The following is a 21,577-nucleotide window of genomic DNA, read 5'->3' as shown; positions in this document are numbered from 1 at the left end:
CTAGAGGTATTGTCCATGGCAACTTTCTGCTGTACTTGTGTCATTGATTGTGTCCATGGTTTCTGGCCCAAAAGCTGGTAATCTGACACCTTTCTCAAACCTTCAATGTGCTATGTAAAACTGTAAGAGTGTCTTTGCGTGACTGTGCACTTCTTAAACTGTGGTGGCTTCCATGATGGAATAGAAGCTTAAATTCCACAGCAATAGACAGATGGAAAACGGGAGTGAACCTGTATTAAACTCTTGTCCTCCATATTGAAGACTAAACACTTAGTATTTATATTCTGCGCAGAACATTTTCCCTTCCATGTTAAATGCTTAAAAACTGAAAACCAGGAAGACTATCTCCTTAGTATCAATGCTGAGACAGTTTTCCATTACTTTAGAAGTGTTTTCATCACTAATGTCCTGGATTGAAGTAAAACAGAAGCAATTTTCTATTTGGGGAGGGGGCGGGGGTGGGGGGAAGGGGAGATCTGTCATTCTGATTGACCAATTCAGCCAAAACCATGACAGCTGCTGATCCCAAGGCTTCATCTTTAAAATCTGTAGCAAGCCTCACATATAACTTTAGGGATTAATAAAGAAGTTTGTAATTGATTCTTTCTTTTTGGGAATACAACACAGAAGATAACTCCTGACAAAATACAGCGTGTGTTTTGTTTCAGCATGTAAAACTCTATAGAAAGTTCTGTATCTATACTTATGTGTGAACATTCAGATTGTAATGGTTTTGGTATGGGGAATATTTTTTGTTTTATTCTCCTTATACATCACTTAGCACAATACAGGGGTGTTCTATGACTGGAGGCATTGAGGTGCTACTACCTGAATAACAAATAATAACCAAAAAAAGTGAAAATTAGAAAGGCTAATGGAATATCAGTAACTGAAGAACATGCCATGGATCTTACCAGAGAGGAGTCTTAGGTAAGAATTATAATATTTTTTGTAATTTTCTTTTAATAAAATCATTCTCATATTTTAAGTAAAATCTGATTTGGATATTGGGGTGGGATGGGGTGTGTGTGGTGGTGGTGGATTTTATTATTTATTTGGGGTTTTTCTTTAAATCAAGGGTATTTGTCCTGTTTCCTACCTGGAAATGAATAGGAAGAGATAACAATATGAAGAGATCACCTGAATTTAAGCAAGACAGGGAGTTACAGGCCACACATATCCATGTGTCCAAATGCCAGTTTCTCCAGTTGTATCAGTTGATCTAAGAAAAGACATTACTTGCCTTACATCTAAAGCTGTAGGTATCTTACTAACGATGTAACATCAGATGCCTCTAATAAAATGCTTAGTAAGGTTACTGAAACACTATAGGAAAAAAAAAAATGAAACTAACTTAACAGAAACAGTCATGGAGTATCAGATCAGTGACAGGAAAACAGAGTACCAAAATCCTTGGTTAACATCTTGACAGTCAGGCAATTAATCAAACAAGATGGGCAAAGATATGTGACAATGCCCTTTTCAAACAGGATTGTAAATGCAAATACAATTACCATGTATAATGGTGACAAAAGGTAATTAAAGGTAGCTTTCTGTACAGTGCCAGTAGATTCTGGTCTAAGTGGTTTACGTCTTCCTCCTCAGAATTACTTTTGTTATTATTAAAAGATTCACGTTCTTTAAAGGTACGAATTCAAATATTTACAAGGTTATATATATATATGTGTGTGTATATATATATAAGAGAGGACAGCCAATGCAGATTCCTTTATATTATAAAACCAATCAGAACTAGGTTCCATTATCTGGTCCTGAGGCCACATATGTACTGTTAGAATCTTTTTCTCTCCAAAACGGGGTGCCTGCTGCATCCAAACTGCCCATGGTCCCTGGGTTGTGCCCACTTCTGAGCTACGGCCAGGCACTGTTTGAGAAGCAGTTTAGGCTGACTAACCCTGTGACCACTTGAATAATTTAACAACACAGACAATCAAGCTCTTGCACGAAAGGCTGAAACCTAACATTTTTAATTTACTAGCCTGTTGTAAACTAGTGTGCTGCATGTGGATGGGATGGAGCTCATGTTCTTCATGGCACCCTGTATAGTGTTGTGTGTTGAGTTTGCAAGTAAAACAGAGCTGATAACATGCCAGTGTTTTGGCTGTTGCTGAGCAATGTTTGAGCATTGTTGAAGTTTTCTTTTTTTCCCCTCAGTGAGTAAGTTGTATATAAAGTTGGGAGGGGAGACACATGGGACCGCTGACCTAAACTGGCCAATGGGATACTGCCTGCCATATGACGTCATGTTCAGCAATAAAAGCTGTGGGAAAAGGTGAGGAATGTGGGAAAAGGTGAGGGCAGTGTGGCTAGACCCCTTGCCTGTGAAGAGTGAGGCAAAAAAGTAATTTTTCAGCCTTCTTCTGAGAGTGCTTCAGGTGGGCAAATCTGTACTTTTTACCTTTCATAAGGGCCCCACCTACTCCTATCACCTGTTGCTTTTTCTTAATTGTGCTGGTTCTTACACAGGGAGCCTTATTCAGCTCCAGTGTCTCTCTTGATGTGACTGGTCTTTCCTCTTCAGTCTGCAGAGTGGTGAAGTGGTTCTGCAAGGGCACTTCAGGCTTTGGAGGAAGTGTCTTCTTCTGCTGGTCCTTGCCATTACAAGCTTCTGTTCTTCTATATTATGCCCCCCCCTCCCTTCTGTGTGCACAGCTGGGAGAGTTCTTGGTTGTTTGGCTGTGGGCTGTGGGTCCAACCCTCCAGATCTAATATTCTTAAGACAAGAAAGGTCTCCTTTCTTGATGCCTTTCCCTCAGATGCTCTCTCCCTTAAGATAGCAAGATTCTCTTATTTATAGAAACAGATTGAGGTATAAGCAGTGCTTTATAACTTGGAGGACCCAGTTATATATCTTGGTCATCCAGTTACTAAAGGAATTGAAATGATATTACTATCACCACGGTGATAGTGGTGATAAGAAAATATTATGGAAGGGAGAGGAATTAGGCATATGCAAAGATAATACAGATGGAGGTCCCTCTTTGTTTCTGTCTCTGCAGGTTGCTGTAATCCCAGTTTTGGTCTATTCATTGCTTGTATGTAGCTCCCACAGCCTTATTTCAGAATACAACCAAATTCACAGACTATTTCAAATATATGAACAAAAAGAATATAATTATGAATAACAAAGATGGAAAAAAGTGTATCATCTCCAGTGTGGGGGGAAAAAAAACGCCAAACCCAGTAAACTGGGTGAAATTCAGAGCTTTGTATAACTCATGGGTGATCCTCTAGCCAAAAAATACAGTCCCTTGAGCCTTTTCCTCAGTTTTGACTCTTGAAAACATTGCTGCTCTTTCCAAAGTGGTTTTGGTGAGCCCTGGAGAGAAAAGAGATATTCATGTGCTAATTTGCATTTATCACTAGGTGTAAATTCACTGAGTTTCACAGAATAGCGTAAAGACAGCCTTCTAATCCCCTACCAAACACCTTTGGACACATTGCTATGCACAATCTCAAACCTAGCTGTGCTGAGCACAGATATGCAGTCTTTAAGGAATGTCTGATTGAGAACCTGTGGTGATTGTCAAAGTCTTTCAGTTGTGCACAGTAAGGTGTTATTAAGGCACTTCTACAGGGCGGCTTCCTGGAGTATTTAAGCCAATTAACCAGATGGTTGAATGTAGGAAATAGTTGTTGGAAAAAGGAAAACGGTGATTGTGATTTATAATTAAAAACAATATGTGAATCTGTAGTGTACTTCAGGTTTGTTTGGGGAAGAAAATCTGTCAAGCTGAAAGCCATTTAAGTTTATCTTCCTCTAACTGACTTTGGGACCTCTGCAATGTTGCTAAAGAAGTGAAGCTATTCACAAAGTGAACCTTGGCACCTGCAACAAAGTTACAAAGACAAGAGATACTTCAGAATTCAATTTACTTTGTATTAACTTGAGATCTGATACTCATCATCTGCTTTAACTGCTTGTTTTATCTAAACTGCTAGAGTCACATGAACCGGGAAAGAAAATTAAGAGATTTCAAATTTGTTGCTCTAAGCAAAATGACTTCCTTATCTAATCTAATAAGAGGCTGGATGAGTTTCCCTGTTTTAATAATCACTGTGTTCCAAGCTTCCCTTCCATTAAAAAAATTAACATAAATTGTCTGGAGAATTTATCTTACTATAATCACAAAAGTTTTCTTCAATACCACCCTAAAATATAAACCTGATAGTCGGCTGACAAACTTTTGCTAGAGGCTTTTCTTAGCACAGTGGAATTTTAATGATGCATTTAAGATTTTAGAATAAGAAAAAATGTATTTATAAAGACCAGAAGGATGTAGACATCTCCATGTCAGTAGCTGATGTGAACTTGGGTGTGATTAGACTAGTAAAAAGGTGAGAGTCTTCTAAAGAAAGTCTACAAGAAGTATTGTTGATTTAGAAGGTGGCATTTGGCTATTAAGAAAGCATAGTATGACGTACTGAGATATAAAATCAAGGTGTTTAATGTTTTGGTGTTCCATATTATGAATTCATATTTACCAGTCTGAGTCTAAAGCAATGCTATTTGACTTTGGTGCTTATTCTAGAGTCCCTGAGATTTAAAACCTGGTTGTCGCTCCTGCTGAGATTTAATCAGCTGAGGTTTTTAGTGCTAACAACAGTCTATCATTCACAGAAGAGAACTCGTAAGAAAGATGATTAAACGTAGGGAGGTCACATCCTTAGAAGGAGGGAGAAATCATATATCTCATAAACTTTGGAGCTGATTATTTTGTTGGTACTGTATTCTTTTTGGTCTAGCTGTGTGACTGAGGATGGTACAGTCAGAAACTTCGTGAAGGATTAAACAGCAGGTCATGGCTTTATTTATCATACCTATAAATTTGCTTAAAACATTGCCAAGCCTAAGCAGTGTTCTCTGAATATAGGGGTGACCTGCTATCAGGAAATGTTAAAACCTTTAAGTCTATTTAAACAGGTTTTTTTGGTCAAGCATTTATGATAACTGCCATGTCCTTCTAGTACTGTGTCTTTCACTGCAGTTCATTACCCCGGTAATAGTATTGGGATGCTTTATCTCTAAGAGGTGGTCTTGGTTCTCTGAAGGCATGGACTTCCGTTGACCCTGCTGTAGGAAATGCCATTGAAGCTGTGGCGGGTCAAATGTCTTTTTTAGCAAGATGGCTCTGTAAAGAAGGTGGAGAACCAGTGTTAGCCCTGAACAGTCTCTCTCTGAAAGGAAATCTCTCTTTTGACCTCCACTGCTTTAGTCAATGACTTAGAATGATTGCTACCTTCAGTTCAGCCTGATCAACCGTGTATGAGTGGGTGCTAGGTTAGCGGTGTCTTAGCTGCCTCCAAGAACCATATGGATTTAGGGTGTTTTTCCTGTTGCATTAGTGACTGTAGCAGTCACTGAGGATCCTGTTCTGGTGGCCCTCTCAGCAGCCACTTGACAAGTAGGTAGAATTCCTTCAGCTTGGGCTTTTGTATCATTTTAGACTGAAAACTTTCAGTCATGACATGTTCCTTAGTGACTACCACTTATACATTTTACTTCACTGAAGCCTTCCAATTTTATTGCTGAGTGATTTAGTAATATTTGATAAAAGTAAATACAACCTTTTCTTTAGAAGGTTTTCCAGTCAATTCTAATAATAGAAATTATATTTTGTAAAGATGTCTCTTTACCTTTCATATCTAATATCCCTTCCCTTGCTGTCCTAAGAGTCATGTAATGTTGCTAAGACCCAGACAATGATCAGCAGAGTGATTCCTGTAATGACAATCCTGGCTGTGATTTCTGGTCACACAAAAGCTAGATTATACATCTGTGGCAGTTTAAAGGGGTCTGAAAATGAGAATAAAGTGAAGTTTTGTCCACCAAATGGTCCATTATATTGCCATGAAATGTAAAATGGCTTCTGTGAAACTCAGAAATAGGCCTCAGTTGATTTGTAGGGATGAAAAGTACTGTGCAATTGTAAAATAATGTATTATTTTAGGAAAGCATATATTGCAGTCATGGTATGGAAAATTTAAAGGTTCAAAACTGATGAGTTAATTTTATCATTTTAACACACAGATATATGTTGTTATAATGTGTTAAATATACATGTTATGTATATTTATGTGCATGTTACAACCTATATATAGATATAACATTGCTTTTAACATTTAAACAAACACAGGTACAGATTGATGCAGTTTCACATATACATATATATATTCTTTCCAAACCTTTTGTAAGTCACCTACTAATTACATTTTCAAGGTAAACTACAAAATTGAAGCTACAAAAATTAACTTATATAAAATATAGAAGGTTTTATCATATAGTTGTTTGCTGCAGAATAATACCTTTAGTCATTACCAACTAATGTGAGAATTGTGGGAAAACTACATTAACAACACTCATGCGTAAAGGAAAACGGAATCTACCCACTGTAGCCTTTTGAATGTAAAACAATCATGTAAAGATGTGTCTTGATATAGTTTTAAAAATACCTTCATGAATTCAGTATCTCTATTCAATAACTATTTGGCATAGATCTAAATTTGCTCTGAAAACTAAATTAAAAACATCAGAAGTACTCCTGAAGCAATGACCCTTATCCCATACCATATGACATCATGCTCAGGAATAAAAGCTCAGGAAAAGAAGGAGAAAGAGGGAAGCATTTGGAGTTAATAGTGTCTGTCTTCCCAAGTAAATGTTATGTGTGATGAAGCTCTGCTTTCACAGAGATAGCTAAACACCTGCCTATCAATGGGAAGCAGTGAATGAATTCCTTGTTGTGCTTTGCTTGCACCTGCAGCTTTTGCTTTCCCTATTAAACTTGTCTTTATCTCAACCCATAAGTTTTCCCACTTTTACCCTTCTGATTTCTCCTCCATCCCACTGTGGGGGAGTGAGTGAGCTGCCAGCCCAGGTTAACCACATTACTCTTCTGAGTAAAACTGAATGTTCTTACAAGATTCACATTTCCTTCCGCTGTTAGAATAGCTTGAAGTATTTTCCAACAGCTGATTGCTCTGACGTATGGCCTGGTCCACCACTTGGCTATGCAAAGATAACCAGCTATTAAATGATGTGTTGTCTGTTACACCAGCAGATTTTCAGGTAGGGTTTGGGCCTTACTGGGTTACGACACAACAGCCAACACTTCAGAGTTGCCATGAACATTCAGAACTCTTTCATGTATTTCAGTTATCAGCTGAATAGCAGCTTCTCTTTTGCTTTACAGATTACACAGACATCTACTATCTTGGCAGTTTAATCACAAATTTGTGAATTTGTGTTTTGTCACAAATTCTTGCTGGTATATGCTCATAGGTTCAGATTGACACTCCTTCCTTTTGCCTTAGAGGCTTTGGGTACAGGAATGGAATGATCATAAACTTTTATTTCCTAACTCCTAGAAAAAGAACACAGGAAACAACTCCATTAAATGTTTTCAATTAGAGTCCTGGACATGTTATACCTATTATTTTCCAGTAATCCACTTTAGTAAGCAAAAATAATAGAGGCCATTAATACTGTTTGAAAGTAAACTCTCCATCAGCAATTCCTAAAAGCCCTGGTCTAAAGAAATTATATAGTGCATGAGATGAATGATGCACTATTACTAGACATTATTTTTTCAGGTTTCCCAGGCTAGCGGGCAACCTACCTTTATACAATAAAAAGCTGAGTTCCAAGCCATTCTTCTCCACACCATTTTACAGTAACCTAACAAGTTACTTCAGCATTGATCCCACGATACCTGTATGACTGCATCTATTCTTCATTATTGACAACTGGAAATCTAAAATTACATTAATGACTCAAGTATGTCTAGATTTAGAACACCTTTAGAGGTCTCACCTCTACCAAAAAAAAAAGCCCTGAATGGCATAAGATTTTGTGATTTACAAACAATCCAGTTTAAAGGAATTAGAGACTTTTCCAAGGAAGAGTAGAGGTCACAGGGGAAAAATGTGCTTGAAAGTCTGGTGTTGTCAGGCTATTTTGGCATTCTATCTTTATGCTTTATTTTGTGAGCTTTTTGATCACTGTCTGAGTGTGAAGCCTTTGTTTTCCTGAAAAAATTGTCACATAAATATAGGTATTACAGATGAAATAAGCCTATTAGATCATCTCATCCCTTTCCTTGTCAGTGCAAGATCATTTCCTATGGTAAATTATCTAGTGCAGGCTAAGACAGAAAACAACACAATTTTGTAAAAAAAAAAAAATCCCAACTCAACCCAAAGCAAACCACCTCCTCTTCCCTACAGAGGTTTCAACATTTATTTTCATTCTGGAAAACAAAAAAGGCCATTTGAAACTTGTGAGAGAACAAAAAAGATAGAGACCAATAGAAAACAAGTTCCACAAGTGTGAATTCACTGGGAATTTGAAAAACTTGAACTCTTATGTCTTATGCTGGAGGGATTTGACTGCACCTTTCCCACACCCTGGCCACACAGGAAGGCTGCTAACAGCTCTGAAGAGCCATGTCTCCCTTAAAAGACTATTCTACATTTGAAAAGGATGTACAGTTTAGGATGATTTTAATTTCTGATTTAATTTTACCAACATTAATTTGCATTGCATCTTATTTAATCTTGGTTATACACTAAGACCACCTTAAATAATTCTTTTCTATCCTTGATTTTAATAGCCTTCAAATATATGTAGACAGTTAACATGTCCCTTCCCCCTTCCCCCCTCCAGTCATTGCTTAGCAAGTTATACATATTTATTTCTTTTAATCTTTCACCGTAAGTCAATCCTTTCAGCCCCTTAATAATTTATGTTGCTTTTCCTTGAATTTCCTCCAATGTGTCAAGATTTTTTCTAATACTGTGATGCCCTGCATAGTTTATTCTAGACATACACTCAACTGTTGACATGGGGAGAGATAGAGAGAGGGGAATATCAGTAACTTATGCTTGCTTCTTTCTTTATTTTGTGTGCTTGAGATTTGGGTTTTTTTTTAGATTACCTGAAACAAATCTTGTTATTTCTCTACTTATAGTGACTGTACATACATATATATATATATGTATACACACATATAATGGAAATATAAAATTATTTCATGTCTTTCCCTCCTAAATGATCGCCTGCCATCAAAAGACTGATAAACAAATCAAAGCTACAAACACAACTCAGTCAGATATCTGACAGCTATAACATCTCTAAACATAGAACTCCCCATGTTGGTGATTTTATAAACATTCAAAGAGGTCCTCAAGTGAATAAGGCTTAGTAGCTTCCAGTCTTGGAAGGTGGTATGCATACATAACAATCTGAGATATACCAAACATAACAGAATGAAACATTCTCTACTACAGCTGGGTCTTAGGCTATGTGAGGGATTTAAGATGGTGCATAACTTTACAAGGCAGTCTTGCAGGTCAGTCTCAATGACGGTTCTGATGGAAAGGAAATCCCTGACATCAAGAAGACTAGCCAGACCTTAGGGATGCTTTCCAAGTGAGTTTGGAATCAATAGAAGATCAACCTCTTCACCAGGCAAAAGCTGTTTAGAGGTAACCATGCTGCTGAAGCAGTGTGGAATTTGGTCCGTGTGAGTGACCAAGTGATCAGCTGGGGAGATGTTTCTGGAGGACTTCAATCCTTTCCCAGGTGACAAGACACAGGTAGCACTGAAGAAACATTGCAGTCTATTGGGTACTGAGAACAACCAAAGAGCTAGTGATTAGGGTTTAGATGAATGCATTAGTTGATATGTTCAAATTGCCAGTGCAAACATTACCTCAATTATTAAGTATAATTAGAAATCAAAGTTGTGCAGGGTGAAGGATGTGTCTGAATGAACAGCAGGAAATGTGAATTTGTTCCCACTTTCATTGTCTTAATAGATGTCATTGTTCCTAAGAGTCATTTAGTGGTATTTGTTATTACATGAAGTGAATTGTGTGATAAAAGAGACTTACCATGTCTCAATACATCTGCTCAGCTACTCAGAGTCTCTCAGTTACCTCCCTAGCAGTATTGTCAGTCTCAGGACCACTTTTGGCCAGATATAATTGCCTTTATAGTTGCCAAAGAAAAAATACCTTTAAAAAAGCTAACATCTTCCTGAAGGCAGAATAAAAAATCAGTCCAAAAAACATCTTCATGTCCTTAAAATAAGCATTGACACTTGAATTAAAACTAGCATCCTTTTTTTCTGTCACCCTCTATGTGTATTTTACAATGATGATGGTAATATCTAATTGATTTTGTTTTACTTTTACCAGACCTTTGCAGAAATGGTGACTAGAGGCCCAGGGTAGTGCTCAGAGATACTGAATTTTTTTCAAAAAACTATGCTTTTGATGGGAATAATTTGAAAGACAATTGCATCCTCTGTTTAAACAAATTATGTGCAACCACCAAGTAAATGTGATGTATCTTGTGTTCTCACAAAAATTAGACAGGTTACTCTCTTCAGAAAAAGCCAGTCCAAGGGGAACATCTGGAATGTCAACAGACCATCAAGCACCTTGTGAAAAAAAGCATCCATGTGAAAAAAAGTGATGATAGTATACACATTTTTTTTTAAAAGATACACGTGCTCTGTGTTCATTACCCCCGGGAAATGTGACGTTGATTAAATAGAAGAGGTCTGTGGCAGAGTGGAGAACTTTGATCAACAAATGAAAGCAGCTGGTGAGTGCATCCATCCACATCGCCATGCTGTGAAAGAAATTTGTAAAATCAGCTCGAGGAGGAGCGTAGACCTGAGCAAGCAGGTCTGATTCCAGGGTCTTGCTCTCTCTCACAGGCCACAAATGGAATAAGTCAGACAATATGAAATTTAACATCAGTCTGACTGGGTTTTTCAATGATCTATCCTAATTCTGTAGTGTTTAGTATCAGAATTAACAACCTGTATCATAATAAACAGTGAGCCTGCTTACTGAGTATGCAGATGTAAAAAGCTGAGAAGGACTTTGAGTATGTTTCAGGTAAAATTACAGTAAAAAATTATCTTTTCAAATTGAAGAAATAAACTGAGGAGGGGGGACAGGGCGGGGAAAGCAGGAGGAAGTTTGAGGTTCTACTTTCAGACAGAAAAGGAAGGCAAACAGAGGATGGTGAATGGCTAATTAGTTAGCAGCTTTTCAAGGAGCATCTGAAGGCTATAAGAGGGAAGCAGTCATCATATGAGAGCAGACAGCAAATGCTCTATGAGCCTTTATAAACTGCAGTATATCTCTGATATAGAGCAAGAGTCAGGAAGTAATACTTAAGCCCCACTAAGCACTGAGAGCACTTCATTAGCTGGTTTCCAGCACTGCACTTCAATAAGTTGGCCTAATTGAAGAGAAAAGCAAAGGACAGATATAAAAACCACACAAATAACAAAACAGAAAAAAACCTGCAAGTTTGTTCATTTACAAAAAGGAAGACTGAGATAGATGATAGTAATCTTTTGAAATAAATGAAGAAATCACCTGTGCTTAAAATCTATGGAGATATGGTTTCAGCTGAGGTGGAGCTGACTTTCTTACTAGCATCTGGTATAGTACTATGTTTTGGATTTGGGATGAGAATGGTGTTGATAGCACACTGGTGTTTTTGGTTGCTGCTAAGCAGTCAAGGCCTTTTCTGCTCCTCATCATGCCCTGCCAGTGGGTAGGCTGGGTGGGCACAAAAAGTTTGGAGGGAACACAGACAGGACAGCTGACTCCAACTGACCAAAGGAATATTCCATGCCATATAATTTCATGCTTAGCATATAAAGCTGGGGGAAGAAAGAGGAAGGGGGGGACTTTTGAAGCTGGGGGAAGAAGGAGGAAGGGGGGGACTTTCAGAGCTATGGCGTTTTGTCTTCCCAAGTAACTGTTACGTGTGATGGAGCCTTGCTTTCCCGGATATGGACGCACACCTGCCTAATGATGGGAAGCAGTGCATGAATTCCTTGTTTTGTTTTGCTTGTGTGCACAGCTTTTGCTTTACTATTAAACTGCTTTTATCTCAGCCCACAAGTTTTCTCACTTTTTTGATTCTCTCCTCCCATCCCAACCAGGGAGAGTGAGAAAGTGGCTGTTTCTAGTTGCCAGCTGGGGTTAAACCATGGTAGGAGGCTAAGACAAGGAGTACGGAGAAAAGCTTAGACTAGACACCAGGAGAAAACATTTTAACACTAATATTGATTGCCTTAGGAATTTGTAGTGTTTCCATCATTAGGTGTCTTTTACAGGAAGCTTGAAAACACCTATGAAAAAGAAGTAGCAATAACTTTGGGTTCCTCTCTTCCCTAGATGATCCTTTGAATTCCTTTTTAGCACGTTTTTTTTGTGATTCTATGACACGAGAAAGCTTTCCAAAAGATAATGGCCCTTTATTACTACCTAGCTTTTCAGCAGCTAAATCTCATTAAATTTAATTCTATTTCTGAATTCATAAATCTAATTCTGAAGTTCCTTTGGGAATTTTACTATCTCCTAATCTTTTTTTTCTGCAAATATCCTGTTATCAAAGGATTCCTACCAATACCACCCATTTTCTCATGAGATATCTGTAACTAGTAATGTTGTAGAAACAAAATATTCTGAGGCAAATGAGAATTAGGAAAGGTCATTCTGGAAGTCAGAATTGGGGTTACAGTATCTGGTATCAGGTACTAAACATGCACTAAAAAGTGCACCTGACAGCAGGTAGTAAAAATGATATGTGCTTCTAAGTAGGCTCTTGTTTCATTTTCTTTTTGTGTGTGTTTTTGGTTTTTGATTGACTGCGTGTTTCATTGTCTACCTCAGCATGGGAGAATACTTCTGCAATCTGGCAAAAAGTACAATTTGAGCTCATGTATGAACTGAATGCCTTCTCAATGTCTGCAGCTGAATTCAATAGAAATTATTATGCACCTGTGATGATACAGTCTGATAATTCATGAAGCTTTTTGCTTCTTTGATAGCTCATCAAAAGAGGATAATGCTTTTTTCCTCCCTCTCTTCCTCAGCCTTTTACTTCAACTCCAGTTTAGAATGTTAGCTCTATAGGAAAAACAGATACAGTTTTGAAATTCATTGCCAGAAAGCAGGACTGAAGGGTATTTATGATGAAAACATTTAAGTGTGCCTACATATATATCAACATTGTGACTGAAAGACATCAATTTTTATTGTTGCTCAGGGCAAGTACTCACTGGGGTAACTCTTATCTCTCAGTTTATTAAACTTAATCTTTAACTCATCAGTCATAATATTATATAACAGTGTTAAAAAGATATATGTGGTGTTGATAGTATAAGTGAGGAAACAAGGCACATGAGACAGCTCTGATTAAAACTTATGGATTATGGTAAGAAAGGATTCAGAGGTTTGAAGGGATCTGTGCACTGTCTTGATCAGAGGAGTCAAAGATTTGTTAAAGTACGAGAATCCTCACTCATACAAGGTTGTCCCAGCTGGACCTTTGCTTAAGATAATCACCCAGCCACAGCTGGTGGTGAACGCCAAAGCCAAAGATTAATCAAATTGTAATACAGAGAGCCATCATATTGTCATAATATCATGACCTATAACTGCCATTAAAAACTAGAATATATTTTAACACCTGAGGATCCCTCTGACTTGTGTTAGGCCTCATCTGTTTATTCAGCACCCTATTCTGAAACAAGTTCTCCAGCCTTACTCATATTTACCTTCCTTTCACTGAAGTGTACTTAACTGTGCTGTTACCAACTATTACACTCTAAATTCAAGTGACTTGATAAGAACCATGGATTTATCTCAATGGTAGGATTTTGTGTTTGCAAGTCATATAACATCTCCATAATTTTCTATGGTAGACATAAATAGGTAATTGGGAAGTGTTAAATATCCAGGTCACAGAGGTTTTTTGGAAAACAGGATGTTCTAGTACCTGAATAGCTATAGGATTCATGTGTGTATGTGTGTGTGTTATACTCCAGGTTGTAAGGAAAGCTTTACTGCCCATGGTAACGCTACCATGTTTAGAACATATCCAGATTTTTTTTACATACTCAATAGACTGCAAGTTGGTTTTCAAGTTCACCATCTATTGTGCACATGTAGATCGTAGTATTTTATGATAAATTGATAATTGACCTAACAGAACATTTCAACAGTTCAGCCTGCTTCAGTACATTATTATAGGAGTACCTAAGGTCTCAGAAAACCACTGATTCATTGACTGCCATGTATTCTCACTTGATTAAGTATGCCTGGTAAATATTCATAGGATATTTTTGTTAATATACTGTCTGCTATATGGTCTTTTCATTTAATCACATTCAAACAAAACTAAGGCAATTGCTTTTAATTTCTTTTTTTTTTTTTTTTTTTTTCCATTGGTTAATTGCTTGAAAGCCTTTCTGAATGGCAAAAGGAGTCTTGTCATGAACTTTGTCGACGTTAAGAAGTTTTGAGCCACTTCTCATCCATTATTTTTTTTTTTCCCCCGCCTTTCTCAGTGGACTCAGGTGGGGTATTTTTTTTTTTTTTTTTTTTTTTTTCCAGTGGTTAATTGCCTGAAAACATTCAGTGTGTGACAAAAATATAATGTATTCATTAATAAAACCATCCCTCCTCAATGAGATTATGAAGTATCAGATCACATAGTGATTTCCTTCACATTTATAGTCATACAGATGGCTTTTCTTTTTTTCTATGGATTTGATTAGGATGTCTCATGGGATGCTGTGCCTTACAGTTGACTCTGGGAGACACTCACTCTTTGTTGCTTCTTGGAATTCCTAAGGAATAAATTTGTTCTTTCTTGCCCACCTCAGCAACTAATTACAGCACGGCTGTGATTCCCTTGTGGAAGAGAAGAGGTGTTAACTCTTGGTTAATTCCTCATCAAGCTTTTGAAGAGTAAATAGATTTCTGGTACTCCAAGTATATGTAGTCTATACAGAGCACAAGAGGAATTATTTTCTCACTTCAAGCCCAGTGTGGTCAAATTTTCTAAATAATCCAGCTGTAAATGTTCAGGAAACAAGATTGCAAGGTTAGTAGTCTAGAAGGTGGAGTCAGCAGTCTCCATAAACCACAATGAGCAGAGGAGATTGGTGTTTCTCACAACATAAAAGGAAAGAGCCGTTCATTGAAATAGATAACAGATTTAAACACATCATATTTTCCATGTGCATCCAATTTAGGTGCTATAAAACATTGCCACAGTATGTCTGTACTGGAAGGGAGCGTGGAAGGGAGCATCCTTGGGCACAAGGATGAAGAGCTTGGTGTTGTGCAAATACTGCATCAGGACAAGAAGTGAGTGTACACTGTTCTGCTCCATGCCCTCCTTCCATTAGGATGGAAATCAACAAAAGAGAAGGGCTAAAGTTTATTCCAGTGGATCCTCTCAGATACATTCCTGTGCTCTGGAAGGAGGAGTTGTCCATGATATGTCTCCAGCTATGGTCTATTGCTCTTTGATGTCAATGTAGTATTTGAGCCCAGTAGTAGATAAGCAATGTGCACCAGGAAGAAAGAACTTTTATCCAAGTATTTCCTTCCTTAGTTCAAAACAAAACATGTCCAAATAGGATTTATTTTTCTTAGGCTATGTTGGGTTTTATCCTCTTAGAACCTTGATTTAGGATGGTCAGTCCTCCCTGAAAACATTTTTAAACTTAGACGAGGCCTTAGAAAAAGAATTGTTTGTTTTTATTGATAAGAAAGGGAACCAGAGTTGTTATACTTAATGCTAAATAATGCTTTGAGAGCAGTTACCATCCTCACTCTTGAGAGATCAATGAAATCTTAACAGATTGAAATCTTCCTGGGTACAGACTCTAATGTATTTTCCGAAGTTTCTCAACTGGCCACAGCTAGAGAAAGGATATGGGATGTTGGATTAGGCAAGGTTTTCCTGTGTTCTAATGCTCCACTAACTGGTAGAAAGAGTACTCAGGAAGGGGGGTGCAGTTCCTGAGAGAGGGGACTTACTATCTTTCTTATGGGTTGATGTTATGGACCTGCTGATATATTTGCCTCCCTTGCAAATAATGAACTCATCTATGTGTTCTGAAGAAGATCATACTCATGAGGCAAGTTTGAATATGTTTTTTCTTAAAAAGGACATTAGTTAAATTTTTTGCATCCTTCAAAGTTCATGTGCACAGAACATAAATTCTGAGAGAGAAAATATAACTAGCTTATATTCACATATATGTCAAAGATTTTTAAATCAAATATACTGTGGTCTTCTGCACCTGCATGTAAATTTTCTGATTCTCAAAGGGAGTTCTGCAAATTCTCCTTCTCTAACAACATAAGACTTTGATTTTTGTCAATTAGCAATGCTAAATTATTTGACAAATAGCAAACTCATTGTAAGAGTTTCAGGGCCATGTGATTAATTGTAAGAAATCTCTCATAGGTTTTGAGATTGAAGTATAGAGAAGAAATGCTTCCTAAATATTTGAACACAGAAGTATTGCCCATGAAATATTGAGTCATCAGTCTGAATCTGCCACTAATTTTCTATGTTGCCTTGAGCAACTCACCTAAATCTCTCTGTTCAGTTTTGTCTCTTTAAAATTGAGATACTAAAATTTTATTTTCTATTCTATGTAGGTATCTTTGATTAATTAGTTAATATCTGTAAAATCCTCTGAAATGTAAAGTGTTCTGTAAGTATGATACATTGTTTAAGAAGAGATTTTCATGCATAAATGACAAATTTCTCCGGTTAGTATATTTGCCGGAGGAATAGATTAAATGCATAAATGAACATGTTCAGAGAGTGAAAAAGTGCAAGGTTAGATATAACTTCAAGGAGGAAACAGGGGTAAAGACAGTATGGACTGGTGGAGCATCGCAACTATCAATATCAGGCATATTTATGCTCTTTATACATCATGCACATTGTAGATATATTGAAGTGCCTTAGGAGAATGATGTGGTAGTAATACAAAAAATGTGATTGCACTAAATTAAAAGTGGTGTCACACTACTAAAAAACAGTTGCATTGTGGAAGTGTATTTTGAATCTATTTCAAAATCAGAAAGGTAAAGTATTGGAATACAGCGGCTTGCTATAGTGAAAACATAGTGAATGAGGGGACAAAGAGCAAATAAAGAAAATATCACCTCATTGCCATACACTACAAATGGCTGAAAAATAAAATAATCACCAAACTCTGGGAAATAAAACACTAAAATCTAATTGTTAGATAAATATACAAACACAAATCAAACAATGAAGAAGGGAAATCTTGAGACTGAAAAGACCAAAATAGTAAATATTTCACCAAAGAAACTGGCATGTATTTGGAGTATATATAAGATTTCATGTATCACGGAATCACGGAATTGTCAGAGTTGAAAGAGACCTCTAGAGATTATCTAGTCCTACACTAAAGCAGGATTGCCCAGAGCACATTACTCTGGACTGCATCCAGGTGGGTCTTGAAGATCTCCAGGGAAGGGCATTTCACATCCTCCCTGGGCAGTCTGTTCCAGGGCTGTCACGCTCACGTAAAGAAGTTTTTCCTCATATTTGAATGGAATTTTCTATGTTCCAGCTTGTGCCTGTTGCCCCTTGTCCTGTCACTGGGAACCACTGAAAACAGTCCAGCTCCATCCTCCTTCAGCCCACCCTTTAGATACTAATAAGCATCCAAAAGGTCTCCCCTTGGCCCTCTCTTCTCCAGGCTAAAAAGTCCCAGCTCTCTCAGCCTTTCCTCATGAGAGAGGTGCTCTAATCCGGCAGTCATCTTTGTTGCCCTACGCTGGACTGTCTCCAGCAGTTCCCTGTCTCTCTTGAACTGGGGAGCCCAGAACTGGATGCAGTATTCAGGCAGTAGAAAAGGAAAAGTAAATTCAGAAGATGGTTGTATTATTGCAAAAGAAGAGGCTACCTATGAGTGGGTCCCTTCTGGGACCTGAGGAGATGCATCCCAGAGTCCTGAGGGAATTGGCTGGTTGCCAAGCCACTCTCCATGATATTTGAAAAGTCACGGCAGTCGGGTTAAGTCCCCCGTGACTGGAAAAAGGGAAATGTTGCACCCATTTTGAAAAAAGGATAGGAAGGAGGGCCCTGGGAACTACCAACTGTCAGCCTCACCTCTGTGCGGGGGAAGATCATGGAACAGAGCCTCTTAAGAGGCTATGCTGAGGCAACTGGTGGATGTGATTTGAGAAAGGCAGCATGGCTACACCTGGGCCAAGTTCTGCCTGGCCAACCTAGCGGCCTTCCATGGTGGAGTGACTACATCAGTGGACAAGGGCAGAGCTACGCATGTCATGTATCTGGACTTCTGTAAGGCTTTTGACACAGGCCTTGTCTCAACATCCTTCTCTCTACATTGGTGAGATACAGATTTCATGGGCAGACTGTTGGTTGGATGAGGAATTGGTTAGATGATCTCCTCCAGAGGGCAGTGGTCAATGGCCAAATGTCCAGGTGGAGATCAGTGGCAAGCAGTGTCCCTCAGGGATCTGCCCTGTTTAATTTCTTCATCAGTGACATAGACAGTAAGATCTAATACACCCTCAGCTAGTTTGCTGATGACACCAAACTGAGTGCTGCAGTTGACAGGCCTGAGGGACAGGATGCCATCTGAAGTGATCCGGATGAACTGGAGAAATGAGCCCTTGTGAATGCCATGAGGTTCAAGAAGGTCAAGTGCGGGGTCCTGCACCTCAGTCGGGGAAACCCGGTATCAATACAGGCTGGGGGAAGAAAGAATTGAGAGTAACCCTGCCGAGGAGGAACTAGGGGTACTAGTGGATAAAAAGCTGGCCATTAGCTGACAATGTGTGCTTGCAGCCCAGAAAACAAACCGTACCCTGAGCTGCATCAAAGGAAGTGTGGCCAGCAGGTCAAGGAAGGTGATTCTGCCCCTCTACTCCACTCTCATGAGACCCCAGCTGGAGTAGTGCATCCACCTCTGGAGCCCTCAGCACAAGAGAGACATGGACATGTTGGAGCAGGTCCAGAGGAGGGCCACAAAAATCATCAGAGGGCTGAAACACCTATGCTATGAGGACAGCCTGAGAGAGTTGGGGTTATTCAGCCTGAAGAAGAGAAGGTCTGGGTGGACCTTATTGCTGCCTTTCAGTACTTAAAGGTGGCCTACAGGAAAGATGAGGACAGAATTTACCTAATGATTTTTTGGAGGTTTTTCAAGACGTCAGCATGACTGTTGGCAAGTGGTCATTACTTTGGGCACCATATTTATTTCCTTGGAGTCAAATTTTTTTAGCCAAGTATCTGAAGGATAATGCTTAGTAAATGGAAGGTGATGTGTCCTCTGGGTTTGGCTTTTATTGTTGAAGATACTTGCTTTTGCTCTCTTTAATCTCAAGAAGGAAAAGTAATGAGAATAAGTTAAAACTCACAGCTTCTTAAGAAGAATTTCAAGGGCTAGGAATAGACAGCATTGTAAAATTTATCTGCTATACCATGACTAGCTACTCCTTTGAAAGTCTGTTGTTGTGTTGATTTTCACCTCTGTTACTGTTTAAAGTACAGAGTGGATCTTTGTCTCTCCCCACTGCGTGTATCAAGTGTATCATTCTACTTCATGTGCTTAGCTTCTTCTTAATGTTTTATTTCAAATCCAGAGGGACCAGATTTGGTCACTGCGGGTGGATTGCAATTGTAATGGCGTCTTCTATGACAGTTACAGCTGTTAAGGTTTATATCTCAAATTTTGCTATTTTGGGCTAGTTTTACCTGCTAGTAGCAGTGTTTGACCTGTCTTAATATATGGGTGGTGTTGTGTTTTTCTTTTATCTAAATATGATCTTTTGCTGGAAAAGGAACGAACAACGACCCTGTCACATTGTACCAGTTTGGCCCTTTTTTGTTGTGATTTTTATTTATTTCTATTTTTATTTTGTAAAGAGGAACATTACGTTTATAAGAATATTCTTATGGTTTCAACAGACAAGGTGAGGTGTCTTATTTTTAATGACTGATAAAGATGAAGCTTTAGTTTAAGGCTCTGAGGGAATAGTAGTAAGGAAGCAGGTTTAAACTTCATTGTTTTGACACAGTTCCAGTTGTTTGTGTTCAACTGAACAAAAATAATCTTTGATGGTACATTTTTTAATGACACGATCACACATTTGTGTATCAAAAGAGTGTTCATAGAATACAATTTGCTTCAGGTTGATGGGTGAAAGGGCATGTATGCAGTTCTTACTGCTATGCAGCTAATGGCATCGTTTCAAGAAGGGTTTAGTTCAAAGTTGGTAAAGAAACCAAATTGCCTCAAATACAAAAGGGGATTCTGCTCTCTTTCGGGGGAAGGCATTAGCAAGTCAACAAAATAATGTATTTTGTAGAAAAATGGATTCTTCCTTTCCTCTCCCCTTCCCCCCACCAAGGTCAAGAATCTTGAAAATAGTGGCTGATGCAAGAATGGTCTGAATAGAATGAAATGTAATGTTTAAAAGGAAATAGAGTGTGCTCTCCTCTGCCTTTTTGAGTAAATGATGGCCACTTTTTGAGGGTTTTGCTTTTGTTGTTTCTTTACCTGTTTGCTTGTTTGAATAGGAACTGCAGCTGTTACTGTAAAATAAATAAAATTCCATCTTTCATTAAAGTATCTTTTAAAGAGGTATTTATAATTAATTGAACTGCTTTTACTACTTATTAAGACTGGCGGTCCGCATGGCAAATTCGTATTAAGCAATTCAAAACTTTAGACCAGATAACCACTGAAAATTAATCATCCACAGAGTGCTGAACTGAACAACTTTCTGAATCTCTAAAAAAGATCACCAGTCTATTAGACTTATATACTGTAATTATGTTATATATAACTGTATAATTTATAAGCTTTAAATTAGATCAACCATCTATTAGGCTTTATAAAAGTGAAAACGTATTCATCAGATTAAAAAGTAATAAAAAAAAGAAATTAACTAAATCTGGAATTTACCTCCTTACTAAAGAGAGCAATTAGGATTTTAGACTTTCAAGAACAATGATTTTAGCTGGTATCAACTCCTTTGATTTTTACAGTCAGTTGGATGAGGTTGTCCTATTTTAATTCTTAGATCAAATCCTGATGTCAGTCACAGTGATAATAAATCATGTATAACTGTGGTTCATTTGAGTTGCTCCTGTTTTGCACACATAAAAGTGGCAGCTGAACCAGCTATGATAATCTTTGCACACAAAATCAGAATAAGAACTCTAACAACGTAAGGTAGATAGGTCCACACATAAAAACTGTCAATCCAACTTTTGATTTTTAGGAAGATAACACTTCTTACTTTGGTCAAGTTAAAATCCAGCTTTTCTGGGCTGATTTTAGCTTTACTTTTTGAAACATAAAGTTTATATATTTGAAAAACTCAAACATATAAAAGCACATCTAAAGGTAAGTGCAAAGCAGGAAATATCCCTCAGAAAATGGCTGAAAAAAAATAACTAATGTACTCTGGATAATTTAATTTCTGCCTTTCTTTTGATACTCTTTTTAAAAAATAATCTTCTGGCTAAGAAAATATTTGTAGATTGATCTGTCACCTCAAATGTCTCAAAATATCTAGCTAACTTACTGGTTTTATTTCTGGGTTTGTGGAATTTCCAAATCCCTAGCAATTGGAATGAGGATTTTTTTTTTTCTTTTACACAGAAACAATAGAACTGGACTCCAACTGAAGTTCTGGA

The sequence above is a fragment of the Calidris pugnax genome, unplaced genomic scaffold (assembly GCF_001431845.1).
Source record: "Calidris pugnax isolate Ruff unplaced genomic scaffold, ASM143184v1 scaffold171, whole genome shotgun sequence".
NCBI classification, from domain to species: domain Eukaryota; kingdom Metazoa; phylum Chordata; class Aves; order Charadriiformes; family Scolopacidae; genus Calidris; species Calidris pugnax.
Note: the sequence above shows the minus strand (reverse complement) of the source record.